At 39.0% G+C, this 24,531-nt stretch overlaps 1 protein-coding gene across 3 annotated transcripts in view; it reads left to right on the top strand.

Annotated features, from left to right (window-relative positions):
• The window catches only part of KCTD16 (potassium channel tetramerization domain containing 16), a 317,274-nt gene that overhangs the window by 112,465 nt on the left and 180,278 nt on the right, over nucleotides 1–24,531 (top strand). The gene's annotated exons all lie outside the window — the stretch shown is intronic.

Genomic DNA, 24,531 nt, shown 5'->3' with positions numbered 1-24,531 from the left:
AAACAGATGATATAACAAATGCACATCTGCGTTGTACCTTAGAGTTAGTCCTTTAAATATAACTACAAAATGTAGTTTTATAAGGAGGAATTATGACCATTTCTATTCTTAGTTTTTTGTTTTGTTTTAAAGATTTTATTTATTTATTTGACAGAGAGAGAGATCACAAGTAGGCAGAGAGGCAGGTAAGGGGTGGGGTAGCAGGCTCTCTGAGGATCCTAGGAGCCGGAGATCATGACCTGAGCCGAAAGCAGAGGCTTAATCCACTGAGCTACCCATGTGCCCCTCTATTCTTAGTTTTAAGAATGTCTGCAAAGTCCTTTTATATAGATTGAGTTACCCGGCATTGGGTTAATGATAACACTGTGAGTTAGTTAGCATGGTTGGTGAGGAGCAGTCCACCTCCCATGATCATGATCATAACGGCAGTAAGTAGTAGCAGTAGTGAGAGTAATGGTGATCTTATGTCAGATCCCTTTTGGGCACTCACTGTGTCCCAGGTTCGATTCTAAATCTGTTTGAGGATTTTCCTCACTTTATCCTTACGTGGTACTCTCCCATTCTTGTCCAGAAGCAGATGTCAAGACAGGATGAAACAGACACATGTTTTGTTAGGAGAGATGTCTGTGAGAGAAAATGGGGGAGAGCAACAAGAGGCTAACAGGTCTTCCAGGTTATGAAACAAGTTTCACCTCAAGTGTGAGGGGAAGAAAGGTTTGGTGGAAGTATGCAGGGTCACAACAGCCTGAGGAAGGGTAGGGCAACATGGGCAGGGAGTCTTGGAGTCAAAATAAGCCAGTAAAGAAGTCCTATGTCTTTTAGAAACAGACCTGCATTAACATCCTTCCTGTGGTCTGCTGAGGGTGGTGAGAGGCTTGTGGGAGTCTGGGCATTGGTGCCCATGGTGCTGTGGATTTCATAGGTTAGGTGCCCAGGTCATCGATAGCTTAATTGATTACTCCTGCTGTGGATGGAGTCTGGATACATTTTCACAGCCACCATATTTTACAATAGCTTTATTTTACAGTTGAGAAAACTAAGACAACAGAGAGACTAAGTAATTTGCCCACCGTTAGCAATTGATGAGTGGCAGAGCCAGGATTCCAACTCATGCCCTCTGGTGTCAGATTCAATGCTTTTAATCCCTAGACCAGCTGTCAAGGTTATACTTTTACAGTCTTTTATACTGTTGGAACAAGAAAGAATCTTTACACTGACTGACAAACTGAAATACCGTATGGAGATCTACAGCAGTTCTTTAACTTCAGCCTGCATAGATTCCCCCCAGGGATATAGATGAGTAGCTTCTCCCTGCAGATTCTGGTGTAGTAAGTCTGGGGTGGAACTTCGGGACATACATTTTTAAGGGCCATCTCTAGTGGCCCTTTACAAGTGATCCTTGAGTCAGAACTTCACAAACCCTGCTCTAGAGAAAGAGCGGGTGCATGGAAATCGAAAAGAGTGGCTTCAGTTCTGATTGTGCCAGTTTGTAGTTGTAAAGTCTCAGGCAGGTTGCTTAAATTTGACTAACTAGGTTTACTGATTTGCAAGTGGAGATGGTGTTTAACAGCAGTAATTAACTAAATAAGGCTCAGCAGGTTGTCCTGAGTCTATTGGACTAGATGAGAAGGCGTTGCTTGGTAATTGGGGGAGCACTGTGTAAATGCCTGCCGTGACGCTGCCAGCCACAGTACCCTCAGCAGCAGTGGCCTCACTGACTGGGCTGTTGGATGGTTGGGGACCCTGGCTGTTTGTGGCTCTTTATGAGACCTGGTTGTTTGTGCTTCCGATGTGAGCATATTTGATATCTGCCCTTGAATCCAGGTGAGGGAAAAGGGATGTCTTTAAAGTAATCAATAAATCAAAGAATAATTTCTCTAGTTGTGCAGTAAGTCACATGGCTTTAGAGAGTGTGCTAGTTATGTGGGAGGCTTGAAAATGAAATCCTTGAAAGGGCATTTCATTGGTGTATTTTTCCCCCTTTGTTCATGGCATTACTATTGGTTTCTTTAAAAAATTAATGGTGATAGTATACCAGGGTGCTTAGGAAGATGAAGAAAACTTTTGTTTAATGCATGTCTCTTCCTCCAGCTTCCTATGGGAACCAGAATGTGCCAGAACTGGTACCTTACTGCATTTAACTCTAGGTGTCTAATGTTCCTCCATTCCACTAAAGCTGATTTTAGGGATCAGCTCCAATGTCTGCTAAGGATTTAAGGGGAATGAGATTTAAAGCCATGAGGTGCCTGTCTTAATATTTTTACCTGTCTGTAGAGATTGCTTATCCCTGGTTTCACATTATCCTTCTTTTACTGCCTAGGAAGTAGTGTCTGGTAGAAAAGGGATACCTATCGTCCAAGACTGGGCATTGCCACACACATTCTACTGTTTCCATCCTGGTGCTTTTCTTTTCTCCATTGTGTTCTTCAGCCAAAGGTCTTAGAAAAGGAAAAAAGCCACTTAGCTACACTGAGCCTTAATCTCTTTTTCTGTAACTTGAGGGTAATAATATTTGCCGTTTCTCTTTCACCGTGGATCAGGTAAGATAGAGGCAACCCCTTTCTGAATACCTAAGTGGTTATCAAATTGTGGTTACCCAATAAGGTATCTTTAATACTGAGCCTTACTTCCAATAGGGGAAATATTTTAAGCTTTTTTCCTAGAAATAAACTTTATATCATAAAATTAAGAGAGCTACCAAAAGTAAAAAAAAAAAAAAAGGAAAGAAAGAAAAAAAAGAAAATCCAAATAGAAACTTTTAATTTTTTTTTTCTTAAAAAGAAAAGAAAATTAATTGGGATTGATTGAAACCCTAGATTCTAGGACCATTAACTGGAAGAAAAACTTGGGCCTGAAAACATTGGAGAACATGTATTACCAGATGATTGCTTTTCCCAAAGAGGAACTTCTTTGGGATTTTGATGTTAACCTCTCTTGTTTTAAGATCAGCAGACTGATGGCCCACCAGCAGAAACATTTAATCTTTTAATGAAAATTTATTAAACATATAAAACCAAATAATAAAAATACCTGTAATAAATATTCTTTATGAAAAATTTTTGCATGGACTGAATTGGATGAGATACACTGAAATATAACCGTTAAGATTATTGTTATTTTTTTGTACTGGAATTATCCTTTTGCAGTCATAGGTATTGTTCAACTTACTCATCTTAAACAGATTTATGATTGGGTAGTGTGCTTGAATGCCTTTTAATTACTAGAGTAGTGAGTGTCCAGGGAGAAGCAGTTTCCATAATGACTTCTTTTTCAAACATTTCTTGTTCTTTTATATCAGTAAGATCTTTTCTTCTGAGCACCCATCAGTGATATGCCATATAAACAAATGTCAGATTTGTTCTTTTTCACAGTGTAACCAAGATATTTGCTTTCAAAGAAGTTCCATTTTTATTTTCTTCTTGAAGAAGGTAGTTTTCACTGTCAGGAAAGGTAGTTTTCACCTTAAAGGATTTCAGCTAATCCCCTGGAAATGACCCTTGAAGTATCTGCATCCTTTCCTGCAGCTTCCCTTGAACTCTGACCTCATGACAATCTATTTATTATCTTTCTGTTCAGATAGAGCCACAGGATGATAAAGAAATGTTAATTTATTTGCAGTGATATTGATTCCAACATAGTTTAATGTGGATGCAAAGATGTAATGATAGAGGATATTAAAATAATTCAGAACATTGAGAGTTTGTGCAGTCAGTAAAGACTTTTAGGGAAGGGAGGTGTTAGGTCTAAGTCTAGATGAAGTAGTATATACACAGCAAAGATAGGATGAGTGGGGCTCAGAGCCAAAGAAACAGAATGAGGAGAATGGACTGCCCAATACCCTTTGAAGGCTCCCCACTTGGCATTCTTAAGTTTATGATATCTTTGTCTCCTGGTCATTTTTTTTTTCAGGTTAAATTAAGAATAAAAAATATTCTTATTTAGTGTACATTTTATAATCTAGACTATTAAGAATCCTTAAAATTTGTTTTTTATTTTTTATTGGGATATAATTGACATAGGATACTGTATAAGTGAGGTATATAATATGTTGGTTTGATACATTTATATTTTACAATATGATTACTAAAGAAGTGTTAACTAACACCTGCTTCGCATCACATAATTATCATTTCTTTTTTGTGTTGAGAACAATTGATATCTACTCTTAGAGCAACTTTGGAGTTTATAGCACAGTATTACTGACTGTACTGTGTTATAAATTAGGTCTCCAGAATTTACTAGTCTCCTAGTTGCATACCATCATTTCTTTCAAGCACCCCAAAATCTTCTCAAGTCAATATCCCTCACCTCCACACCTCCACACTTTCTGAATTTTTGCTCAGATCATTTGTCTTCCTTGGCTATTCCAGACAAAGTTTATGGTTCATTCCCTTTGTACTTCAGTGTACTTTCTTAGGGAAGTTTTGTTTTTTTGCAGGGGCTCCTTTGAGGGATACCTAAAAATCATTAGACCAGGAACACTAAAATGATATAAAACCCGTGAGGTCTGGGGACTTGCAACTGTCTTTAACCGAATATTTATATTAGTTATTAATGATGGCCACCAGTCATTGTAATATTAGCAGTATCTCTGATTTTGGCATTAGTAGAACTTACATTTTTTTATCATGTCAGTTGTTTTAGATTTTTGAAATGTTGTTTAAGGTCACTTCTTCAAAATTAGGGTAATTATTAGACTGCTGCTATTATATCTTGCTATTTAATGCATCAGTGAAGGTGCTTATATATTATTGTATAGATTTAAAAGGAAACTTTAACTATTTGTCAGTACTACTGGTTTCCTTTGTAACTATTTGTATTTTATTTTATGCATTTAAAAACCTTAATATGAGAAGGTGTTTGTGGACCCTTCTTCAGATTGCTGAAGGGATATTTGACACAAAAATAGGAACACTTGGACTGTAAGCTCAATGAGATCAGGGCCTGTGAGGTATGTTGGTGATGTCTGTATAGGCCCAGTTCAGGGGAATGGTATTTTGGGATATGGGGAGGTTGTCCTTGCTGTGGTAAGGGATTTAGTATTGAATGCCTGGTCAGTCCAGGATACTAAAGAACAGAGTTTGGTTTGATGAAATCATTCTTTTAGGAAAATGCACCTTGTTATCCTACCTAGGATGGATTAAGAGGGTCAAACTCATTTAGAAATTAATTGTGGTCCAGATATGTGAGGAGGAGTTGTAATCAAAGATGGTTGCTGTTAGGATTTAAGATGAAGAAGTGATCTGGACTACACAAGAAGCAAAATAGAAGAAATAGAGATCAGCCCGCGGGTGCTCTTTTGGTTGGGAAAGAGCAAAAGTGAATTTGATGATACTCTTGAGTTACCATAAAAGTCTTGTAGGTTTAGATGCCAGTGTGGAGTTTCACTGTGAAGCCAGGGATTTGAAAGCTATCAATACAGAGGAGTGAATGGCAGAAGAGGCTGACAGGCAGGAACAATCAGAAAGAATAGGAAGTTCTTAGTTTTCCATCTCTCTGAGAAACCCTTACCTTTGCCAGCATTTACCCTTTGTGGAGTCTAGATCCAAGGGGTGGTCTAGTTCCTGGGTGTACATATTTTAGAAGACAGCTATGCTGCCCAAGAAAGGCCGGTGTTCTGTAGTGACCAGGGGCCCAGGTTGGCCTCATACTGTGATGTTCATGGCATGTATCCTTTGCCTTTTTGTACAGAAGCTTGGTGTCTTTAAAGGCCAAGTCCCAAGCACATTGCTGCTTAACTCATTAGGGGTTTGCTATTCCTCTTCACTGGCCTCACTTCTACAGTTCTCACTGTATGCAAATCCTAATCTTGATGTGACTAAGACTGTTCTCTGATCTCTCCAGTTCCTTTTCCTCGTCCATTGCAGTCCCTTCTCTCCAAGGTTTCCCTCTCTGATAGTTTGCGACTCTTCCCCAGTATGTTTGATTTTGCAGTCTTACTCTAGTCTTTCGAGCTTTTAAAAATATTTACTGTGGGGGTGCCTGGGTGGGTTAAGCCTCTGCCTTCAGCTCAGGTCATGATCTCAGGGTCCTGGGATCGAGCCCCATATCGGGCTCTCTGCTCAGCGGCGGGCCTGCTTCCCTCCCTCTCTGCCTCTCTGCCTACTTGTGATCTTTGTCAAGTAAATAAATAAAATCTTAAAAAAAAAAAAAGTTTACTGTGATGCCTCAAACCTCCACAATTAGCTGCTCCCCTAATTTGTTCCTTTTATGAACATTCAAAGAAGTGTGTATGTGTCTGTTTATTGTTTCTATCGTTTTTATTGTGGCTTTTCTAGAAATTTAATTTTTTGTTTATAAAGTTTTTTTAAAATTTTATTTTATTTCTTTAGTATTCCAAGATTCATTGTTTATGCACCACACCCAGTGTTCCATGCAGTATATAAAGGTTTGTTCTTAAAAAGATGCACTGCAGTTTTCTTCTTCTATGTCATTACTGTCCCTGACTCTGTCCATTGCTGAAATTTTATTCTGAAGTATCTTATAATTTGACTAAAACTTGATCCATCTATAGAGACCTTCAAAAACATTCATATTAAGCAGATAAGATGGTAACCTGCTTAGCAGACTGCATCTGGAATATCAATTCCCCTTAAGTCCAAGCCAATTTCAATGATGAACTAACCACAGAAGCATAGTTTAATAAAACGAAATATCCATTTCATTTCATTAGTCAGTTTTTATGTGATTAAACAAGAAGCCAATTACATTTTGCATATAATGTTAAATGTTTTTTAGAAGATTATCTAGTAATTTAAATAGAATATAAACCCTGCATCCTCTTAAATTAGAACTGTGGAATTTTTGAATGAAGACCAATAAGTCATATCATATTTTGCTTTTGCTGACACTAAGAGGGAAATAATAAAAGAATGAACTGATGCAGATAATCATGAATTTTTAAACAGCTATTAACTTACTTTCAATTGATACCCATCAAAGATATGCTGATAACTTTGTAGTTCAGTGCTCCTTCCTTCTTTTAAGATGAAGTCCTTTTTTTTTTTTTTTTTTTTTTTTAAAGAGTAGTTTAAGGTTCACAGCAAAATTGAGCAGGAAGTATGGAGAGTTACCATGTATTGCCTACCTCCACATACATGTATAACCTCCCTATTACCAACATCCCCCATCAGAGTGGTACATTTATTACAAGTAATGAATCTAGATTATAATCACCCAGAGTCCATAGTTTATATCAGGGTTCACTCTGTGTTATACATTCTGTGGATTGGACAAATGCATGCTGCCATATAGCCATCATCTAGCCATCATTATGGTATCATACAGAGTATTTTTACTGCCCTGAAGTCTTCTGTGTTCTGTCTATTCATCCCTCTCTCCCCACAACTTCTGACAACCAGTGATCTTTTTACTGTCTCCATTCCAGAATGTTGAATTGTTCAAATCATACAGTATGTGGCCTTTCCATATTGGCTTCTTTCACTTAGTAATATGCATTTGAGGTTCCTCCATGTCTTTTCATGGCTTGGTAGCTCATTTCAGTGCTGAGTAATATTCCATTGTTTAGGTGTACCGCAGTTTATTTATCCATTTCCCTGCTGAAGGACATCTTGGTTGCTCTCAAGTTTTGGCAGTTATGAATGAAGCTTCTGTAAACATCCCTGTGCAGGTTTTTATGTGGATGTAAGTTTTCAGCTTCTTTGAGTTTTCAGCTCCATTGCTGGATTGTATGGTAAGAATATGTTTAGTTTCATAAGAAACTGTCAAACTGTCTTCCATAGTGGCCATACCACTTGGCATTCCCACCAGCAGTGAATGACAGTTCCTGTTGCTCTGCATCCTGGCCAGCGTGCGGTGTTGTGAGTGTTATGGACTGTGGCCATTCTAATGGGTGTGTAGTGGTGTGGTATCTGCTTGCGGTTTTCATTTGCATGAAGTCTTGATGCCATATAATGAATACATTTTCATATGCTTAATTGCCATCCATGTGTCTTCTTTTATGAAGTTTCTGTTTAGGTCTTTGGCCTATTTTTTAATCAGGTTATTTGTTTTCTTATTGTTGAGTTTTAAGGATTCTTTGTATATTTTTGTATAACCATCCTTTATTAGATGTACTTTTCCAAATATTTTATCCTAGTCTCTGGGTTTGTCTTCTCATTCTTTTGAGGTTGTCTTTGCAGAGCATTAGTTTTTGATCTTTTTTCTATTTTATTTTAAATTTTAGGTAGTCTCTAAACCCAAGGTGGGGCTCTAACTCATGACCCTGAGGTCAGGAGTCACCTGCTTCACCAACTGAGTCAGGCTGGTGTCCTGGTTTTTAATTTTAATGATATCCAACTTATCAGTTATTTCTTCATGAATGTCCCTTACTTTTTAATTGATGTATAAGCTGTATTTTTTCTTTCCTTTTTTTAAAAAGATTTATTTTATAGCACACACTTGTGCAAAAGGGAGCCAGCATGAGCCTGGGGGATGGACAGACAGAGAGAGAGAGAGATGGGAAGCTGAATCCCTGCCAAGTGGGGGGCTTGATGCAGGGCTTGATCTCACACCATGAGATCATACCCTGAGTTGAAACCAAGAGCTGGAAGCTCAACTGACTGAGCCACCCAGGCACCCCATAAGATGTGTCTTTTCGAAGATTCATACAGATGTTCAGTGACCTCACATTCCCACATACCTCACTCTCTGGGTATGTGTGGGTGTGTTTGCACATGAACTTTATTTTTAATTATGGGGAAATTTTTATTAGCTACGTTATCAGATTACCTGATTCAAAATTTGCAACTCTATCCACAACTGACAGAATTCCACGTAAATAAGCCTTTTCTAATCAAAGTCTTAATGGCTTTTAGATGTGGAGGAATCCTTTTATAAATAACTTCCACTTCAGGATGGGATTTGAAATAGGGAAGGAAACCTTTCCTCATTTCTTCTATGTAGAATCTTCAGCCTTGTGTTCTTTTTTTGTTTTTTTTTAAAGATTTTTATTTTTTTTATTTAACAGAGACACAGTGAGGGAGGGAACACAGGTGGGGGGGTGGGAGAGGGAGAAGCAGGTTTCCTGCTGAGCAGTGAGCCCGACATGGGGCTTGATCCCAGGGTACCCTGGGATCATGACCTGAGCCTAAGGCAGATGCTTAACGGCTGTGCCACCCAGGCATCCTAGCCTTGTGTTCTTTTTGAATTGAACAAGTAGATTTAGGTGGCAGAATAACACAGTTAGAGCATGGGCTTTGGAGTTGGCAGAACTGGGTTCTTATCACTGCTTCACTGTTTATGACATACATATGCTAATTTAACCTCTCCTCCCCTCAGTTTCTTTATCTGTATTATTCAATCCCTCATTCACTTATCATCATTGAGCATATACTATATGGAAGGCACTATGCATACTGCTAGGGAAAGGCACAATGTTTGAGTTTTTGGAGCTAACATGTTAATGGAAGATAATAATAGTACCTCTTATGTAAACTTATGCAAATCAGTATTATCCAAGGAAGTGGTAAGTGCCAGACATATATCAAGTGTTCAATAAATGGTAGATATTTTTAAATATTATTATTGTTAGCTTACAAGTCTCCTGACCAGCCACTGTTGTATTGTTCCAGTGCCTAGTATATTTCTTAGCACATATCTGACTCTTGTATCAGGGAACGTTCTTCAGAAGCAAACTTGAAGATAAGATTTGTGTGCAAATAATTAATTAAGGAAGTTCTAACAGGAGAAACTGGTAACAAATTTGGGAAATCAGAGCAAGAAAGTAGAAGAAGCCAAGGAAGGGTGGGATTCAAGCAAACTTAAGTAGAGGTGAACAATGCTTCAGGAGTCTCTGTAAGATAAATTACCCTTCAGAGCAGTCCCAACCTAAGGTGAGAGGGTTGTCAATCATTGTACTGTCAGTCATTGTCTAAGGGCGTCAGGAGGGACTATGGTGGGCAGAATAATGGCTCCTAAAGATTTCCATGCCCTAATCCCTGAACCTGTGAATAAATTACCTTCATGGCAAAGAGAACTGCAGATATAATTAGGGGTTTCAACTTTCAGATAGGAAGATTATTCTGGGTTAACCAGAGGGGCCCAGTTTGGTCACATGAGTCCTTAAAAGTGGAGAACCTTTCCTAGCTGTGGTGAAAGGGTAATATAAAGACAGAAGAATGGTCAGAGAGAAGTGATATTGTTGACTTTGAATGTGGATAAAGTGGAGCTGTAAGGCAGGGAATGTGGGAGGCTTTGAGTAGCTGGGAAGAGACAAGAACATGGGTTTTCCCCAAGAATTCTCGAAGGAAATACAGCCTGGCAATACCCAGTGAGAGCCATGTCTGAGTTCTAACCCACAGAACTATAAGGTAATACATTTGTGTAAATAAATAAGCTACTAAATTTGTAGTTATTTATTAGAGCAGCAATACAAAACTAGTATGGGAACATAAACTTCTAGGGATTTCAGCAACCCTAGTCATCTTTGGGAAGTTCTCCAAAGAACAGTGGCAGGTGCAGAAATAGGAGGCAAGAGTACATCAAAGTAGAATGAACTCAGAAATGGTAAAAGAAAATCTGGGGAGACACCAACAGTGTTTGTAAAGTGTTCAGTAAGTATTTGGTAACTGAATGGTTGAATGAATGAATGAGCCAACAGATTTATGTAAACAACTGAGAAAGAGAGCTTATATAAAAACAACTTCTTATCACAGGGAGGCATGTTGGCAGTTCGCATTCAAACAAGTATTTGGTAACCAAAATGTTCTTCTGCATTTAATGCCCTTCTCTAGTTTTCAGGTTCTCCAAGGGGCCAGTGGATTGGAAAAGTAAAAGTGTTCTACAGACACAGTAAAAATGAGAAAACTTTAAAGCTGTATCTACACTGTAGAAATCCTCCAGAAAATTGAACAATTCTTTGGAGAATTTCATTGCCTTCTAAGTACCTGACTTGTAAACTGCTGTAACTAACCAGCTGGAGAATTCATCATCCTCTGGAGCATTTGGCTTGCTTGGCAGAAAAACAAAACAAAACTACCTAGGAATAGAAAAAGAAAAGCCTTTAGAAGCACATGTTTTGAGAAGTCAAAGTCAAGAAAAAAAAAAAAAGCTAAAAATTATTTCTCATTTTCCTGTGGTTCTCCTCCCTCCCTATTTTCTCTTTTTCCACCTTCTTTGCCAGGGCAGAAATCCCAAATGAGTTGACTTTCTTAATGATTAAATTAGAATAAAATCTATATATGTGAGTGACTGATTCTATATCCATGTACTCAGGAGTCAGAGGAAGATAGCTGATTGAAATACCAAATATAATGGAAATGAATTTGCTAATATCCTAAATTTTGGGATATGATTTCTAAAATTTTACATGGTTTCAGATCACCTAATCCCAACAGATGCTTTAAATCCAATAATAAGCATGCTTTTGGCTGCAAATCAGAGAAAAATGTAGTCTAAGCAGGCTTAAACAATAAGGGATTTATGACCTCTTAAGAGGAATTCAGAACACAGGACAGGTCCAGAATTGTTTAGTGATGCAGCTGAGGACCCAGGTGCTTTTCAGATTTCCACTGACCAGGCCAGACATGCCTCTGGTCATGGTCCCAAGTCGAGTGCAGAGGTTCAGACGTTATTTGCGGGTATACTACATATGGTGAAGAAGAGTTTTACTTTAGTGAGTCCCCTTTACCATGGAGCAAAACCTTTTCCAGTTCCCTCCACACTATCCCAGGTTACTTCTCTTATGATCGCACTGGCCAGGATAACGTCACAATCCATGGCCAAGAAGCAAGCAAGGCTTAGGAAGTAAACGTTTCTAACAGTTTTTTCAGACTTTGTAATTGGAGGCCAGTGCTTCCAGCAAGGAGGAATGTAAAATGATGGTGTTGGCGTATTGGACACACACCCCTGGGTATGGTACCTGGTTGTTATGCTAGTGAAGTCACATCATGTTGTAGGTGCTTAGTGTGGTGATTACAGTTACAGCCAGGTCCAGGATGCCTTATGGGGACATAGTTCCTTCTGAAAGTTTTCTACTGTGTTAGCCATTTTAATGTTCAGTGGCAATACCAGACCAATATCTAAGCAAGCATTTATCCAAATGCTTTGGGTATACAAATATCCAAAATTTAATAATTTAAGAAGTCTCTTAGAGCAGGTACAGGACAATTGTTTTGCATGCCTCTGAAAAATATCTAAAAACTCTTCTTCACGTCTTTTTTTTTTTTTTAAGATTATTTATTTACTTGACAGACAGAGATCACAAGTAGGCAGAGCAGCAGGCAGAGAGAGAGAGGAGGAAGCAGGCTCCCTGCTGAGCAGAGAGCCTGATGTGGGGCTCCATCCCAGGACTCTGGGATCATGACCCAAGCCTAAGGCAGAGGCTTAACCCACTGAGCCACCCAGGCACCTCTTCTTCACTTCTTTATCTTCATCTCTCTTACGTCCTTGCTATTAGGCTGCTCCCCACTGTATTTGGTCCTTTCCCCAAATCCTGTGTCACTGAGTCCTTTTTCCTGTCTTCCTTCTTTCAGATGCAGTTCTCTGTTACACATATCAATTTAGTCTCTCTAGTTTTCTTTCATTTTTTTTTTCTTTTCACCCAATATCTTGGTAAGTATAGTGAAGTCTTAGTAATGGAGCAGGCTAATGCAGACTTTTTTTTAAGGCAAGGACCAAAACAGAATGTTATAAATCAATAAGATGGAGCAGTGCATTTTTCTTTTCCCCTGTCACTGAGCTGTTTGATGTTGCCTAGAGATCCTAGACAATGGGCCACTAACACTTTGGCAAAACCTTTAAGCTTTTTCAATCCCTTCCACAGAGAGGACCAAGAATGAAAACCACTTCGCTATTCGTCATAAAGATCCACCACCTCTGCCTTACTGAATTAGAATCACACCTTATGACCTGTGTAAAGATAGTTTGCCAAAAATTGAGGGAAAGAAGAAATCCCAGTGACCTTAAATATATTCTCTCTTTTCTGGCTCTGTCACAGTGGTTTTAATTTCATTCTGCCCGTGGGTAATGGTGACCATACAAACATGAATTCATCTTTACTTTAAAATTTCGTATGCTATTTTAATGTTGCTCATGTAAATGGGCACTCCTTTTTTTTTTTTTTTCCTTTTTTTGCCATCTGCCCAACTGTACCAGCTGTCCTCTAGGTTTGAAAGAAGAATTAGTTACATCCACCATTAGTTTTATCACTTTATTTTTTGTGTACTGTCTGAAAGAAAGTGCTCAGACAGACACTTAATTGCAGAAAGAAGTAAGGTAGTGCCCTATACTTCAGGAATAATACTGCTGATTATGTCTTAAAGGGCTGTACCAATCAGTGAAACTAGAGACTGGGTAGGACAATCCAGGTCTGTTTGTGTCAAATACATTGTTTTACCTTTTAAGTTTTTAACATGAGGACTTCTTCACTCAGATTTTTAAAAATTTTATATATATATTAGTTTTAGGTGTACAACCTAGTGATTCAACAAGTTTGTACATATTGCTATGTTCACCACAAATGTGACTACCATCTGTCCTGTTACACTGCTGTTATAGTATCATTGACTATATTCCTTATGTTGTAACTTTTATTCCCATAATTTATCCATTCCATAAATGGAAGCCTTTATTTCTTAGATCTTTTACTATTTTAGGAGCTCAAATAGAGAGATGTATACTTAAGTACTTGAGTCAACTTGGGACTTCCATTTACCTCCTTTGAAGGCCAAGACTCTTGTCTTTTGGTTTACTGGAAAGCAGGGCATGTGAGGGGAAGGTAAGAGACTTGTATTTGCTTCTAGAGAGCAAAGTAGAATAGAATTCCATTTCTGGCTGTGGTTCTAACAGGAGGACTTCCTGGAGGGGAAGTCTTGGCCCATTTTCTTTCTTTCTTTCTTTCTTTCTTTTTTAACTTTATTTATTTATTTATTTATTTGTCAGAGAGAGAGAGAGAGAGAGAGAGTGTGTACACACACGTAAGCATGCAGAGTGGCAGGCACAGGTGGGGAGAGAAGCGGGCTCCCTGCTGAGTAAGGAGCCTGATGCAGGATTCGATCCCAGGACCTCGGGATTATGACCTGAGCTGGCCACCCAGGTGTCCCTTGGCCCATTTTCTTGATATCAGTCATGGACCAGGACACTGGAGTGTGAGAGACAGAAGTCTCAGAAGTGTGGGCATGAGGAAGTATCAGGCAGGCAGGGGAGTTTTCAGACTTATATCCATCCAAGACTGTGCTGGCTTGAAAGTGCTTTTTCAGGGGTGCCTGGGTGGCTCAGTGGGTTAAAGCCTCTGCCTTTGGCTCAGGTCATGATCCCAGGGATTGAGCCCCACGTTGAGCTTTCTGCTCAGCAGGGAGCCTGCTTCCTCCTCTCTCTGCCTGTCTTTCTGCCTACTTGTGATCTTTGTCAAATAAATAAATAAAATCTTAAAAATATGTGAAAAAAGCACAAGAGGAATGGAGGCAGCTCTCTCTACTTTTTGGAATAAAAAAGGATAGTTTTGTTTTGAGTTCAGGGAGAGGTGATAAAAATGATAGCCAAAACTTGGCATGTTAAGTATTGCACACAAATCAAATCATGGAATCCTATGTAAACTTTTGATATTGACATCATTGTTATACTATTAACTCTCATTGAGTAGGTAAGAGGTTTACAGAGATTATGTAACTTGTTTTGAGGTATATAGCTGGTCCTAACCTCTATAATATATGATTTCTAATATGGTGTTAGGATATATGAATATCTTTATGGAGAGTGATCTTGGAAAACCTGCAATCAAATATGAGTATCTTCATTTCAACAAATTCATTTTCTAGGAAAACATGCACATGTCAAAGGGTTTTCTGATTCACTGGAATCATCTACTGAAAAATAGAAAGTGTTCCATGTTTTCTTTCCAACCTTAAAAATACTGAGAAGTGATAAACTTTCATTTTTTTACAGCCAGGTCCTTTTCTTGGCCTAGTATTTTGGATAATGTGCATGTGCTGGGATTAGAATAATAGAGACCAAGGGTTTGGGGAGAGGAAATTAGATGGGAAGGAAAGGCATTTGTAACTTAACATAATAGGAAAATTAGAATTTTATTTTTAACAAACAAAAATATAATGAAATGTATTTATCTGTCTCACAAGAAAAATAAGAAATCTATAATGCTGGTATTGGCAGTAAAAACTGAAGTTTTATTATAGGTGTAGAAATTGTAGCCCGGAAAAACTGGTCAGGAATCATTCATGGCTGGCTCTCTTAGAAATCAATATAGATTCTTTCATGATCAATAGAATTCCAGTGCTTCTAACCCCATCACGCCTAGTGGCTGTGGTTGATATTAATGGAGCCACTTGGCCACACTCTGGTATAATCTAAATACATGCTTGTATTATTATCAAAACAGTTTTCAGCCTCTCAGATGAGAGAGCATTGAATCAAAGAAGATATGGATTCATTCAGAAAGTGTAGGGAATTAAGCCTGTTAGGTTCCTGATATAGTGAATTACTAGCTTGCCAGAAGTAGATCTAGATGTTTTATGTCTGGAATCACAAAACATCTCTGCTTCACAGTCATCCTTCAAATCCTTGCTTTATATCTCTTCTTTCCGACCTCTGCAACCTTCCTTGAATGCTGCTGCTAATTTTGAATACCACTTTTTACAACTTACCAGTTGCACTATTTAATAAGGCACAAATTGCTTAGTACTATTTCACTGAGATAATGTAGTGGGAAGCATCTTGTAATCCAGCAAGTATTTTGCAATGTAACTTATTATATATAGATAATGTGTAAGTTATAGTTGACTTTCTGTATTGAGTCATTCAATTAGTACTTTTTGATCATTCATCCCATGGCAGACATGGTAATTATAGGGGTATGAGATAAAGGAGATATAGCTCTGATACTCTGGTGAAAAATATCGCCATCGAAGCTTGTAATTACTATTCGTGTGGCTAGGTGAAGCAGAATTCTCCAGAGGAGTTCACGTTATTAGACACTCGATCTTAAACATGAAGTAGAAGTTAGCTAAGTTATGCAGAGAAAGATAAGCCAAGTGGAATATCTAGCAGATACAGAGTAAGTCTAAACCATATTCAGGAAATGGTGGGAAATTTTACTGTAGTACATGGTGAGGAAGGTGGGGCAAGAGGCAAGGAAAATGGAATTTGTAAGATAGTCAAGGACCTTGACAGCAATGCTAGAAGAAGTGGAATTTTTTCCTAAAGGAAGAATTTGAGGCGAAGAAATGATTTGATCAGAGCCCCAAGGATGTTGAGCAAAAAAGTAAGGCCAGAGGTAAGATCAATTGTAGGCTCTTGAACTAAGCAGGAGTGTGTATCTTGACTCTTTGGCAAAACCCTAAGCTCCTCGTGGGAATATCAAGCATAAGTTATGTTTTGCTGGTCTCTTTCTTTATTCTTCATGTATTTCTATATACACAGTAGGCCTTATAAATAGATTAGGAACCCACCTCTACTTAAAAATTATACTTGGATAATATAGTCCAGATCCAGTGGACAGGCTGCCTTTGATAAAGTTCTTTCATTTTTAGCATAGAAATTACCACTCTGTGAATCACCCCATGAATAAAAAATGTCTGGATAATTCCATGACAGCAAAGTGGCCCAAAGTTTGCCCATCAGAACCTCATGTTTTGGGATCTTCAAAATAGTAGCTTTTAAAGTGTTAGGTATTTCTAAGATTCATGGAGGTGAAAACAAAAAATTTCAAAATCATTTATTTATTTCATTTTATTTTACTATGATTGTCTCTAATGATAGTGATGGGTTTCATTTATTGAATACTAAACTCTGTGCAGTTACTCTTCTAAGTACCTGGGGATGTCTTCTCACTTAACTTTTTACATGGTCATTTTGAGGTAGGTTTTATTACTATCTCATTTTAAAAGTGAGGAAATTAGGGCACAGTTTAAGTAATTTGGCTAGGTGGAAATAGCTAGAGACAGAAGAGCTTCCAACCAGCTTTTCTGAGCCCAAAGCACACTCATCTCTATACAAAAATTTAGAGACAAGCAGAGCTAGCATAGGACAGTGGTCAAGGCTGGGACCTTAGTAATATTGTGGTGACATAGTGGATTTTGAGGGACTCTTGGCAGGCTTCATGGAGGAGGAAAAAATGAAAAGGAATAAAAGTGGAAAAAAATAGAGAAGTAAGTTCAAAACAAGAATATATGCTGTCACAGTAAGCGTGCAGTCAATATTTTTGAATGAATTGAACTGTAAAAGACAGAAACAAAGGAGGATTTATGCAGAGAGTGAAAGAGGGCCCTCCACCATTGCTCTTGGTTCCATCCTTGTATGTGGAAGAACCATACACTTAGTGTATAGTTTTTGTGACTTGCAGCTTCTCTTACTCCCAAGCTGTTTCTGGACCAATTAAAAAAATCATAAATTTTCACCCACTGATTTTTCCTTTCTGGTTATAATCAGACCAAATGACTCTAACTTCCTGAATAGTTATCATACTTCAAATACAATAGCAAGGAAAGAATAACTTAACTGTGAAGCAGTCTATTTTTCTGATTCTGGGTCTGAGATTTTTTTTTTTTAATTTTTTAAATTTATTTTCAGCGTAACAGTATTCATTGTTTTTGCACCACACCCAGTGCTCAATAAAAGCAGATGCTTTGGTATATAAAATATGTTCTCAAATAATATGAGAGATTATGCCACCGTGTGTGAAGGATAGAATGTTTTTGATCATTTGATACAGGCAGAATGATTAAAAAGCTTCTTTACCTCTTCCTTCTTTGTTGTTCTTTTTTAATTTGGATCACTTTGGGTTGGCTACAACCAGAGGAAAAGAAGAGCAGTCTGTAGAATGAGCAGCAGGATACTGGGAAATATGGAAATCATTTCTATATCATAGAGGGGAAATCTAATTACCTCTATCAGTCATTCATGGGTTTTTCCTCTCTTCAGTTTTATTTAGTATTCAGGTACATAATTGGCATCATCAGAGCATTAGTGCCTCCTTTCACAAGGCATATGGTTGCTGGTCATGAGCAGTCTTGATAGACTTGTCAAAGAAAGCAGACCTAAGATTGTCAGCAAACTTTGTCCCCACAGCAGGGTAGCTGGCTCTTTCTAATTAACCCATTGTTTTCTGCAAATGTCATTGGAGTCCTATTTCAGATACGAACCCTCTATATGTTCCAGCTTTTAGTTACCTGAGTCTTGGAAGTGATTCTTCTCTAGAATGGTTGTAAAGCATTGTTTTATAGGCCTGTGAGATGTATGTTAAGTCCATTATGATTTGTCAGAAACTCGATTAGCACTTTTAAGATTCTCTAGGACCTCCAGATGGGGATCAGTTGTTCATAGATGGAAATGAGCTCTGGGTGTTTCTGTGCCAAGGGCAAGGGGGATGGTCTAAGTTTCAACCCCTTGTCAAAGATAAAAGTTCTAAAAGTGATTGAGCTTTTTATACGTGTTGTCTAAGAGTGATCTGTATCTGCTTGGTTGTCATCAAAAATACTGGTTAAAATACCTAAAACTCTTCATTATTTAACTCTTCCCTCTGTCCCCCCCACCCCGGCTGCCCCCACCATTATAATGAAGCAATATAGGTGCAGTAGGTTGAAAAGGGAAAATGTTGAGCTCCAGGTTGGTGTTCAGGTTCTCCATCAAGTAGCTCGTGATATGGGACGTCATTTCCCCTCTCCAGCTCCTACCCTCTGTTTCATGTGACTTGGTTGAATTCAGGAGTTTAAACTCAAATGCCATTAGAGACCTGGGAAAAGAACATAAGACAAAAGGTAGAAATCAGGTCTGGGGCGGTTGGAGTGTATGTCACCTGGCCTAAAGGTATTAAAGCCTTAAACACTTAAAAATATTTGGTTATAGATAGTATTTCTAGGGGCAATGTTTGGCCATAGCTGTCAGTTTACCACTTACAGATTTTATGATCCACCAACCCTTTTGTTTTTTGGTCTAAATTTTCTGGTTGTCCAGAAGATAAATAAACAAGGAAATGAAAGACATAAATGAAATAACTTTCAGCAAAAAAAGAACAAAGCAAATTATGTGAGGATAAAACCTGACTTAGTTTAGATAGAACAAAAAAAGACCAAAGTGTCATAGTTAAATATAAGTGGAATGGGAATCGCTAGTGTGAATATTCTTGTTGTGCAGAAGAGGCATCAGAATCCTGAAATGCAGCACAAAAGACACGTCTCAAAGCATCAGTAAGTCATTGTCCCACTGTGCTTAGCTTTAGTCTGACCCTCATTATGGGGAAATCCAGATGTGGTCAGTGACCCTTAAAAGGGATGTGAAGAAGCTGAGAGGCACCCAGAGTTTAAAATAATGGAAAAGGGTTTCTTTGGATGAAAGGCTAAAGACATTTGAATTCATTAGCCTGGAGAAGAGAATTTGGGTTAATTACTCTTCAGGGACAGGATGTATTCTCATGTTGAGAATGTAGTTTTTTCTCTATTTGTGAATGAAGACCTTAGCCAGAATAAGTGAACCTAAATAAAAGCTGTGGAACTGTGACTGTTTATTAGGAGGAATATTACTTTATGTAATAGGGTGGTAAATGCTTATAAGAATCTACTGAGATACACTGCTGTATATTGAGAAAAGGTAAGTGATTAATCTGGTTATTCTGAAGGTAAGGAGGGACTCTTCATCAGTTCAGTCTGACCTGCCTTGATTGATTTCACCATTTTCCCCCCAACCACCATCACCTTTTGTTTGCATCCTTTAATCATAACAGATAGATCTCACACAACATGAGAGCCAAAAGTCTTCTTGAGGTACTGAAAACAGAAACCTCAGAACCAGTGAGAGTATCAGAATTTTTTTTCCTGAGCTGTCCTTTCCTGAACTAATAAACCTCATTTTTATTTCTGTGTGGTTCACGTGGCTTGTGGAAAACTGTTTTTAGAACCCCTTAGAGTAAGAGAATGAACTGACTGACCATCTCTTTACCCCAAGCCTAATTGCCCAGGATAAAGATTCTGTTATGTCTTGGTGGGGGCAAGTGTTTATCTTGACCCAATAAACTATCTCAGGGTAAGGTAGGAGCTACTGGGTAGGAGAATCTACCAGCATTGGTGGTGTTACAGGATGAATGGTGTCTCTCAAAATTTATGTGTTGAAGCCCTAGCCAGTATCTAAGTATCTAAGTATCAGTATCTAAGAATATGACTGTATTTGGAGATAGGGCCTATGCAGAGGTAATTCAGGTAAAATGAAATTGACAGGGTTGGCTCTAATCTGATACAACTAGTGTCCTTACGAGAACAGTGGATGCAGACAGACAGAAAGAGGCCAGGAGCACATGTGCACTACTGGAAGACAATGTGAAGACAAGGAGGGTGTCTGTAAGCCAAAGACAGAGGTCTTAGGAGAAACTAAGCCTGCTCACACCTTGATCTTGGACTTCTAGCCTCCAGAACCGTGAGACAATAATTTCTATTGTTTAAGCCACCCAGGCTGTGGTACATTGTTATGGCAGCCCTGGAAAACTAATATAGATGATCAGTGTAGTGCTTGGAGAAGTAGAGTTTACTGTGAACTAAATAGACACCACAAGAAATCTGCTGTATCACTATAATCATTGTCATTATCTATGTCAACAGCAGGTGATGATTACAGAGAGACCGTAGTGCCCCACCCCCTTGCTAGGAGTTTGTTACTGGATCCAGTATTTTGCTTTTCTAGGGCTGGAACAGAATTCAGCAGCTTGATCTACTGAATCATTCTCAGTATTCTTTGGTCTGTATTTGATTAGAGCAGAAACTTTAGGGAAAGGGAAAGTCATAGCATTCGGTGCTTTTGCACCCTGACTGCTGTGACAGGACACCTACCAAAACCATCTCTACTGCCCCTGCCCATCAGCATAGCCACTATGAGTCTTGTCCTACCCTTTATGCTTCTGTACCTTTGACTACCACTGGTGGAGCTTTGAGTAGGTTGGAGTAAGTTCACAACCCACTTCATGCCTGTGATTGCTACTGGGACTGGCTTCACTGTGCTGGCTTTACAAACTCCTCTGAATATAGAAGCCTGTAAGGACTAAGTGACTTTCCTTGATCTGAATTGCTCACATCATTTCCTCAATTCTCTGCTTGACTTGGCCTGTGAGCACCTGCCTTGAGTGTGGAACCAACTATTAGCATTAGTGAATCTTAACTACAATTCCTCTTTCCCTTAGGATCTTGCCTGTTTGCGAGCAAACCTTTCTAAAGTCTCCAGAATAGGATTGGATACTCTAGCTATTATTTATGGAGGTCAGAGTTTCTCCCTTGTGGGAGGTTCTTGCTGTGTGGTTGGCAAATCCATTCAATTACATAGTTATTCTTTTTTTTTTTTCTCCAAAGATTTTATTTATTCATTTGATAGACAGAGATCACAAGTAGGCAGAGAGACAGGCAGAGAGAGAGGAAGGGTAGCAGGCTCCCTGCTGAGCAGAGAGCCCGATGTGGGGCTTGATCCCAGGATCCTGGGATCATGAACTGAGCCAAAGGCAGAGGCTTTAACCCATTGAGCCACCCAGGCGCCCCTACATAGTTATTCTTAATACCTACCAGAGCCAAGGAAAAATTCTATCCCCTCTGATCTCATCTTGGCAGACAATTCCTTTACCCTGAAATGGTTGATGGCTTTCCATTGCTTACAGAATAAAGCCCCATTCCTTTCTACAATATTCAAAGATTTCTAATCAGGCTCTAGCCCACTTTTCTATCCATGTCGACAGCCACACACCAGCCTTACAAGTCCACTTGCTGTTGCTCTGTCTACCCTCCATGCCTTTCTTTGGTGGTGCAGCTTTCTCTGTCTATAGTGCCTTTTCTCTCATCTCCATTTCTTTCACTTCTGTCCATCTTTGAAATCTCAGATCAGGTGTGATTGCCTCCATAAAAACCTGCTCAGTCTCTCAAATTGGAATGAATCTCTTCTTGAGTTACCATCATGGTCTTTATAACTCTTAGAGCCTGGCCTTGCTCACAGCTGCGTTATTGCAGTTAAAAGTGTTTACTTTGGCATCTTTCACTTAACTCCTTAGGGACTGGGATAGCATTTTGTCTGCCTGTAGATGCCAGTATCCATTCAATGCTTTTACAATAATAATTATCATTTATTGAGATTTACTGTATGCCGTGCTGTATGCTAAGAGCTCAACAAGCATTATTTTAATAGGCAGTCTTTATTAAAGGAAGCCACTATACTTAGAGCGGTTGAGTAACTTCTCCAAACTTATACTGTTTGCAGTTGGTAGAGGCAGAATTCGAACCCATTTCTCTCTGACTTTTCAACAAACTAATCTATAATCCTTTCAGTACTCAGTATATGCATGCTGAATTGATGTGGATGAAATAGGCTTTCCATTTTATTTATTTATTTTTTAAAGTAATCTGCACACTCAACATGGGGCTCAAACTCACTGCCTCAATATCAAGAGTCATATGCTCTACTGACTGAGCCAGCCAGGTACCTCAGACTTTCCATTTAAAAAATGTATTTATGTTAAGGTGATTTCACAGAATGGCCCTAGTCACAATTGCTGTTGCTGCAGCTGCCACTTTTGCTACCAAATTCCTTTTCTAATTCCCAGCTGAGAAGGTTGCCTAATAGAGGTTTGGGGAGATGAAGAACCCCACAGTGTCATTAAGGATCGAAGTGCATTGCTGGTCTTGGCCCAGCCATGCGGTAGCTGAACAAAGGTGATGTGTTGGATGCATTCGCCATGCTAAGGAAAGACAACTGAATGTTAACCAGCACATTAATCATGCTGACAGATGGTCTGCCTGGCTTGGGCTCTTAAACAGACTTTTCCTATCTCGCAAGCTCACTGCTGTATACCTATTAGTCTGAAGGGAATAATAGGAGATACAGGTTTAGAGGGGGAGCGAGGCAGCCTTATTAATAGCTAGAATAGATTAGGTTTTACAGAAATTTAACTGCCCTTATTGTGCTCATTTAAGACACTGACCCTTTCTTTTCTATCATAGCAGTCCTCCCTCACCCCACCCCATATCAGCACTTTTAAAATACATGGTCACATTCTAGTCCCACATCAAAAATGGTTCCCTGTTACAGCTTCACACATAGCACTGAAAATGGCTACCACCAACCAGTCAGGTAAGCATATATTCTGAGGAAATTTTTTCTGTCCCTTGGCTTTATTTCTGTTGGCTCAGTGGGCAGATTCTAATTTGAACCAGGCAAAATTTAGTCTGCCTGAGGCTGGTGGGCAGGTGTTGATTTTTGTGACTGGCTGCTTGAATTAATTGCTAGGACATCCAGATATTCCAGGCTGATATCACCTCAACATCAAGTTCCATTTGATGGGGGATTGGGGTCTGGTGACTCCCATCTTGCACTGTTATGACTCATAATGCCCTCGCCTATCATTTGTGAAAATATAAATATATATCTATATCTATATATTGGTATCTGCTTATATGATCTATCTATTTACTTATCTGTCTAATCTCTCCTATTCTTTACCATTCAATGTATCATTCTCTTATTTATTTTTCTTGCTGAGGCTGACTCAACTTAATGGATAAACAGTCAGACATAAAGATAGATAAATCCGCCTCCATTATCAAATTGTGTGGTGGGGAAGGATAGAAGAAAGAAACTTGATTAAAAAAAAGAAGAAGAAGAGGGGCACCTGGGTGGCTCAGTTGGTTAAGCAACTGCCTTCAGCTCAGGTCATGATCCCAGGGTCCTGGAATCAAGCCCCACATTGGGCTCCCTGCTCAGTTGAGAGCCTGCTTCTCCCTCTCCTTCTCCCTGCCCCTCTGCCTACTTGTGCTCTCTCTCTCTCTCTCTCTCTGTCAAATAAATAAAATCTTAAAAAAAAAAAAAAGGAAGAAGTCAAAGCCAAAAAGGACAAAGTGTAATACACCCCCCCACCTGTCTTGTTTTTTAATGAGGAGAATTAACTTGTATTAAGCCCTATTCTGCTTTCGGCAATTTTCACATAGGTCTCATTAACTCCTCACACTAAGTCTTTGAGATGGGTTTCATTGTCCCTTTATCACAGAGACTGAGAGTCAGAGTGAATAACATGGCCAAAGTCACACAGATTGCAAGTATTGGGGATTTAACCTGGGCCTATCAGATCCTGATGTTCTACTCTATCTGCTCTGGTGGATTGCCAGATTTCTTTTTTTTTTTTAAGATTTTATTTATTTACTTGACAGAGAATCACAAGTAGGCAAAGAGGCAGGTAGAGAGAGAGGGGAAAGCAGGCTCTCCGGTGAGCAGAGAGCCAGATGCGGGGCTCGATCCCAGGATCCTGAGCCGAAGGCAGAGGCTTAACCCACTGAGCCACCCAGGCACCCCATGGACTAGTCAGATTTCTGAACACAGTTCACACTGTCTCTTCTCTGAAACAAACCGATTAGTAGTGAGAGGAGTGAGATCTTAGAAAGAATCAATACATTCTCTTGTATTGCACTGTATAATCGATAGATGAATGCCAAACTGCCCAGAACACTTTATGTACTCTTAGAATACCTAAATTTGAAACTCTTGATCAATATATTCTACAACTCCAGGAGGGAAAATACCCACCCAGAGTAACATCCTCTTGACTGAATACCTCCCTGAGGTATT

Source organism: Mustela nivalis (assembly GCF_964662115.1).
Source record: "Mustela nivalis genome assembly, chromosome: 3".
Taxonomy (NCBI): Eukaryota; Metazoa; Chordata; class Mammalia; order Carnivora; family Mustelidae; genus Mustela; species Mustela nivalis.
The sequence above is the reverse complement of the archived record's forward strand: the minus strand, read 5'-3'. Positions and strand labels throughout refer to the sequence as shown.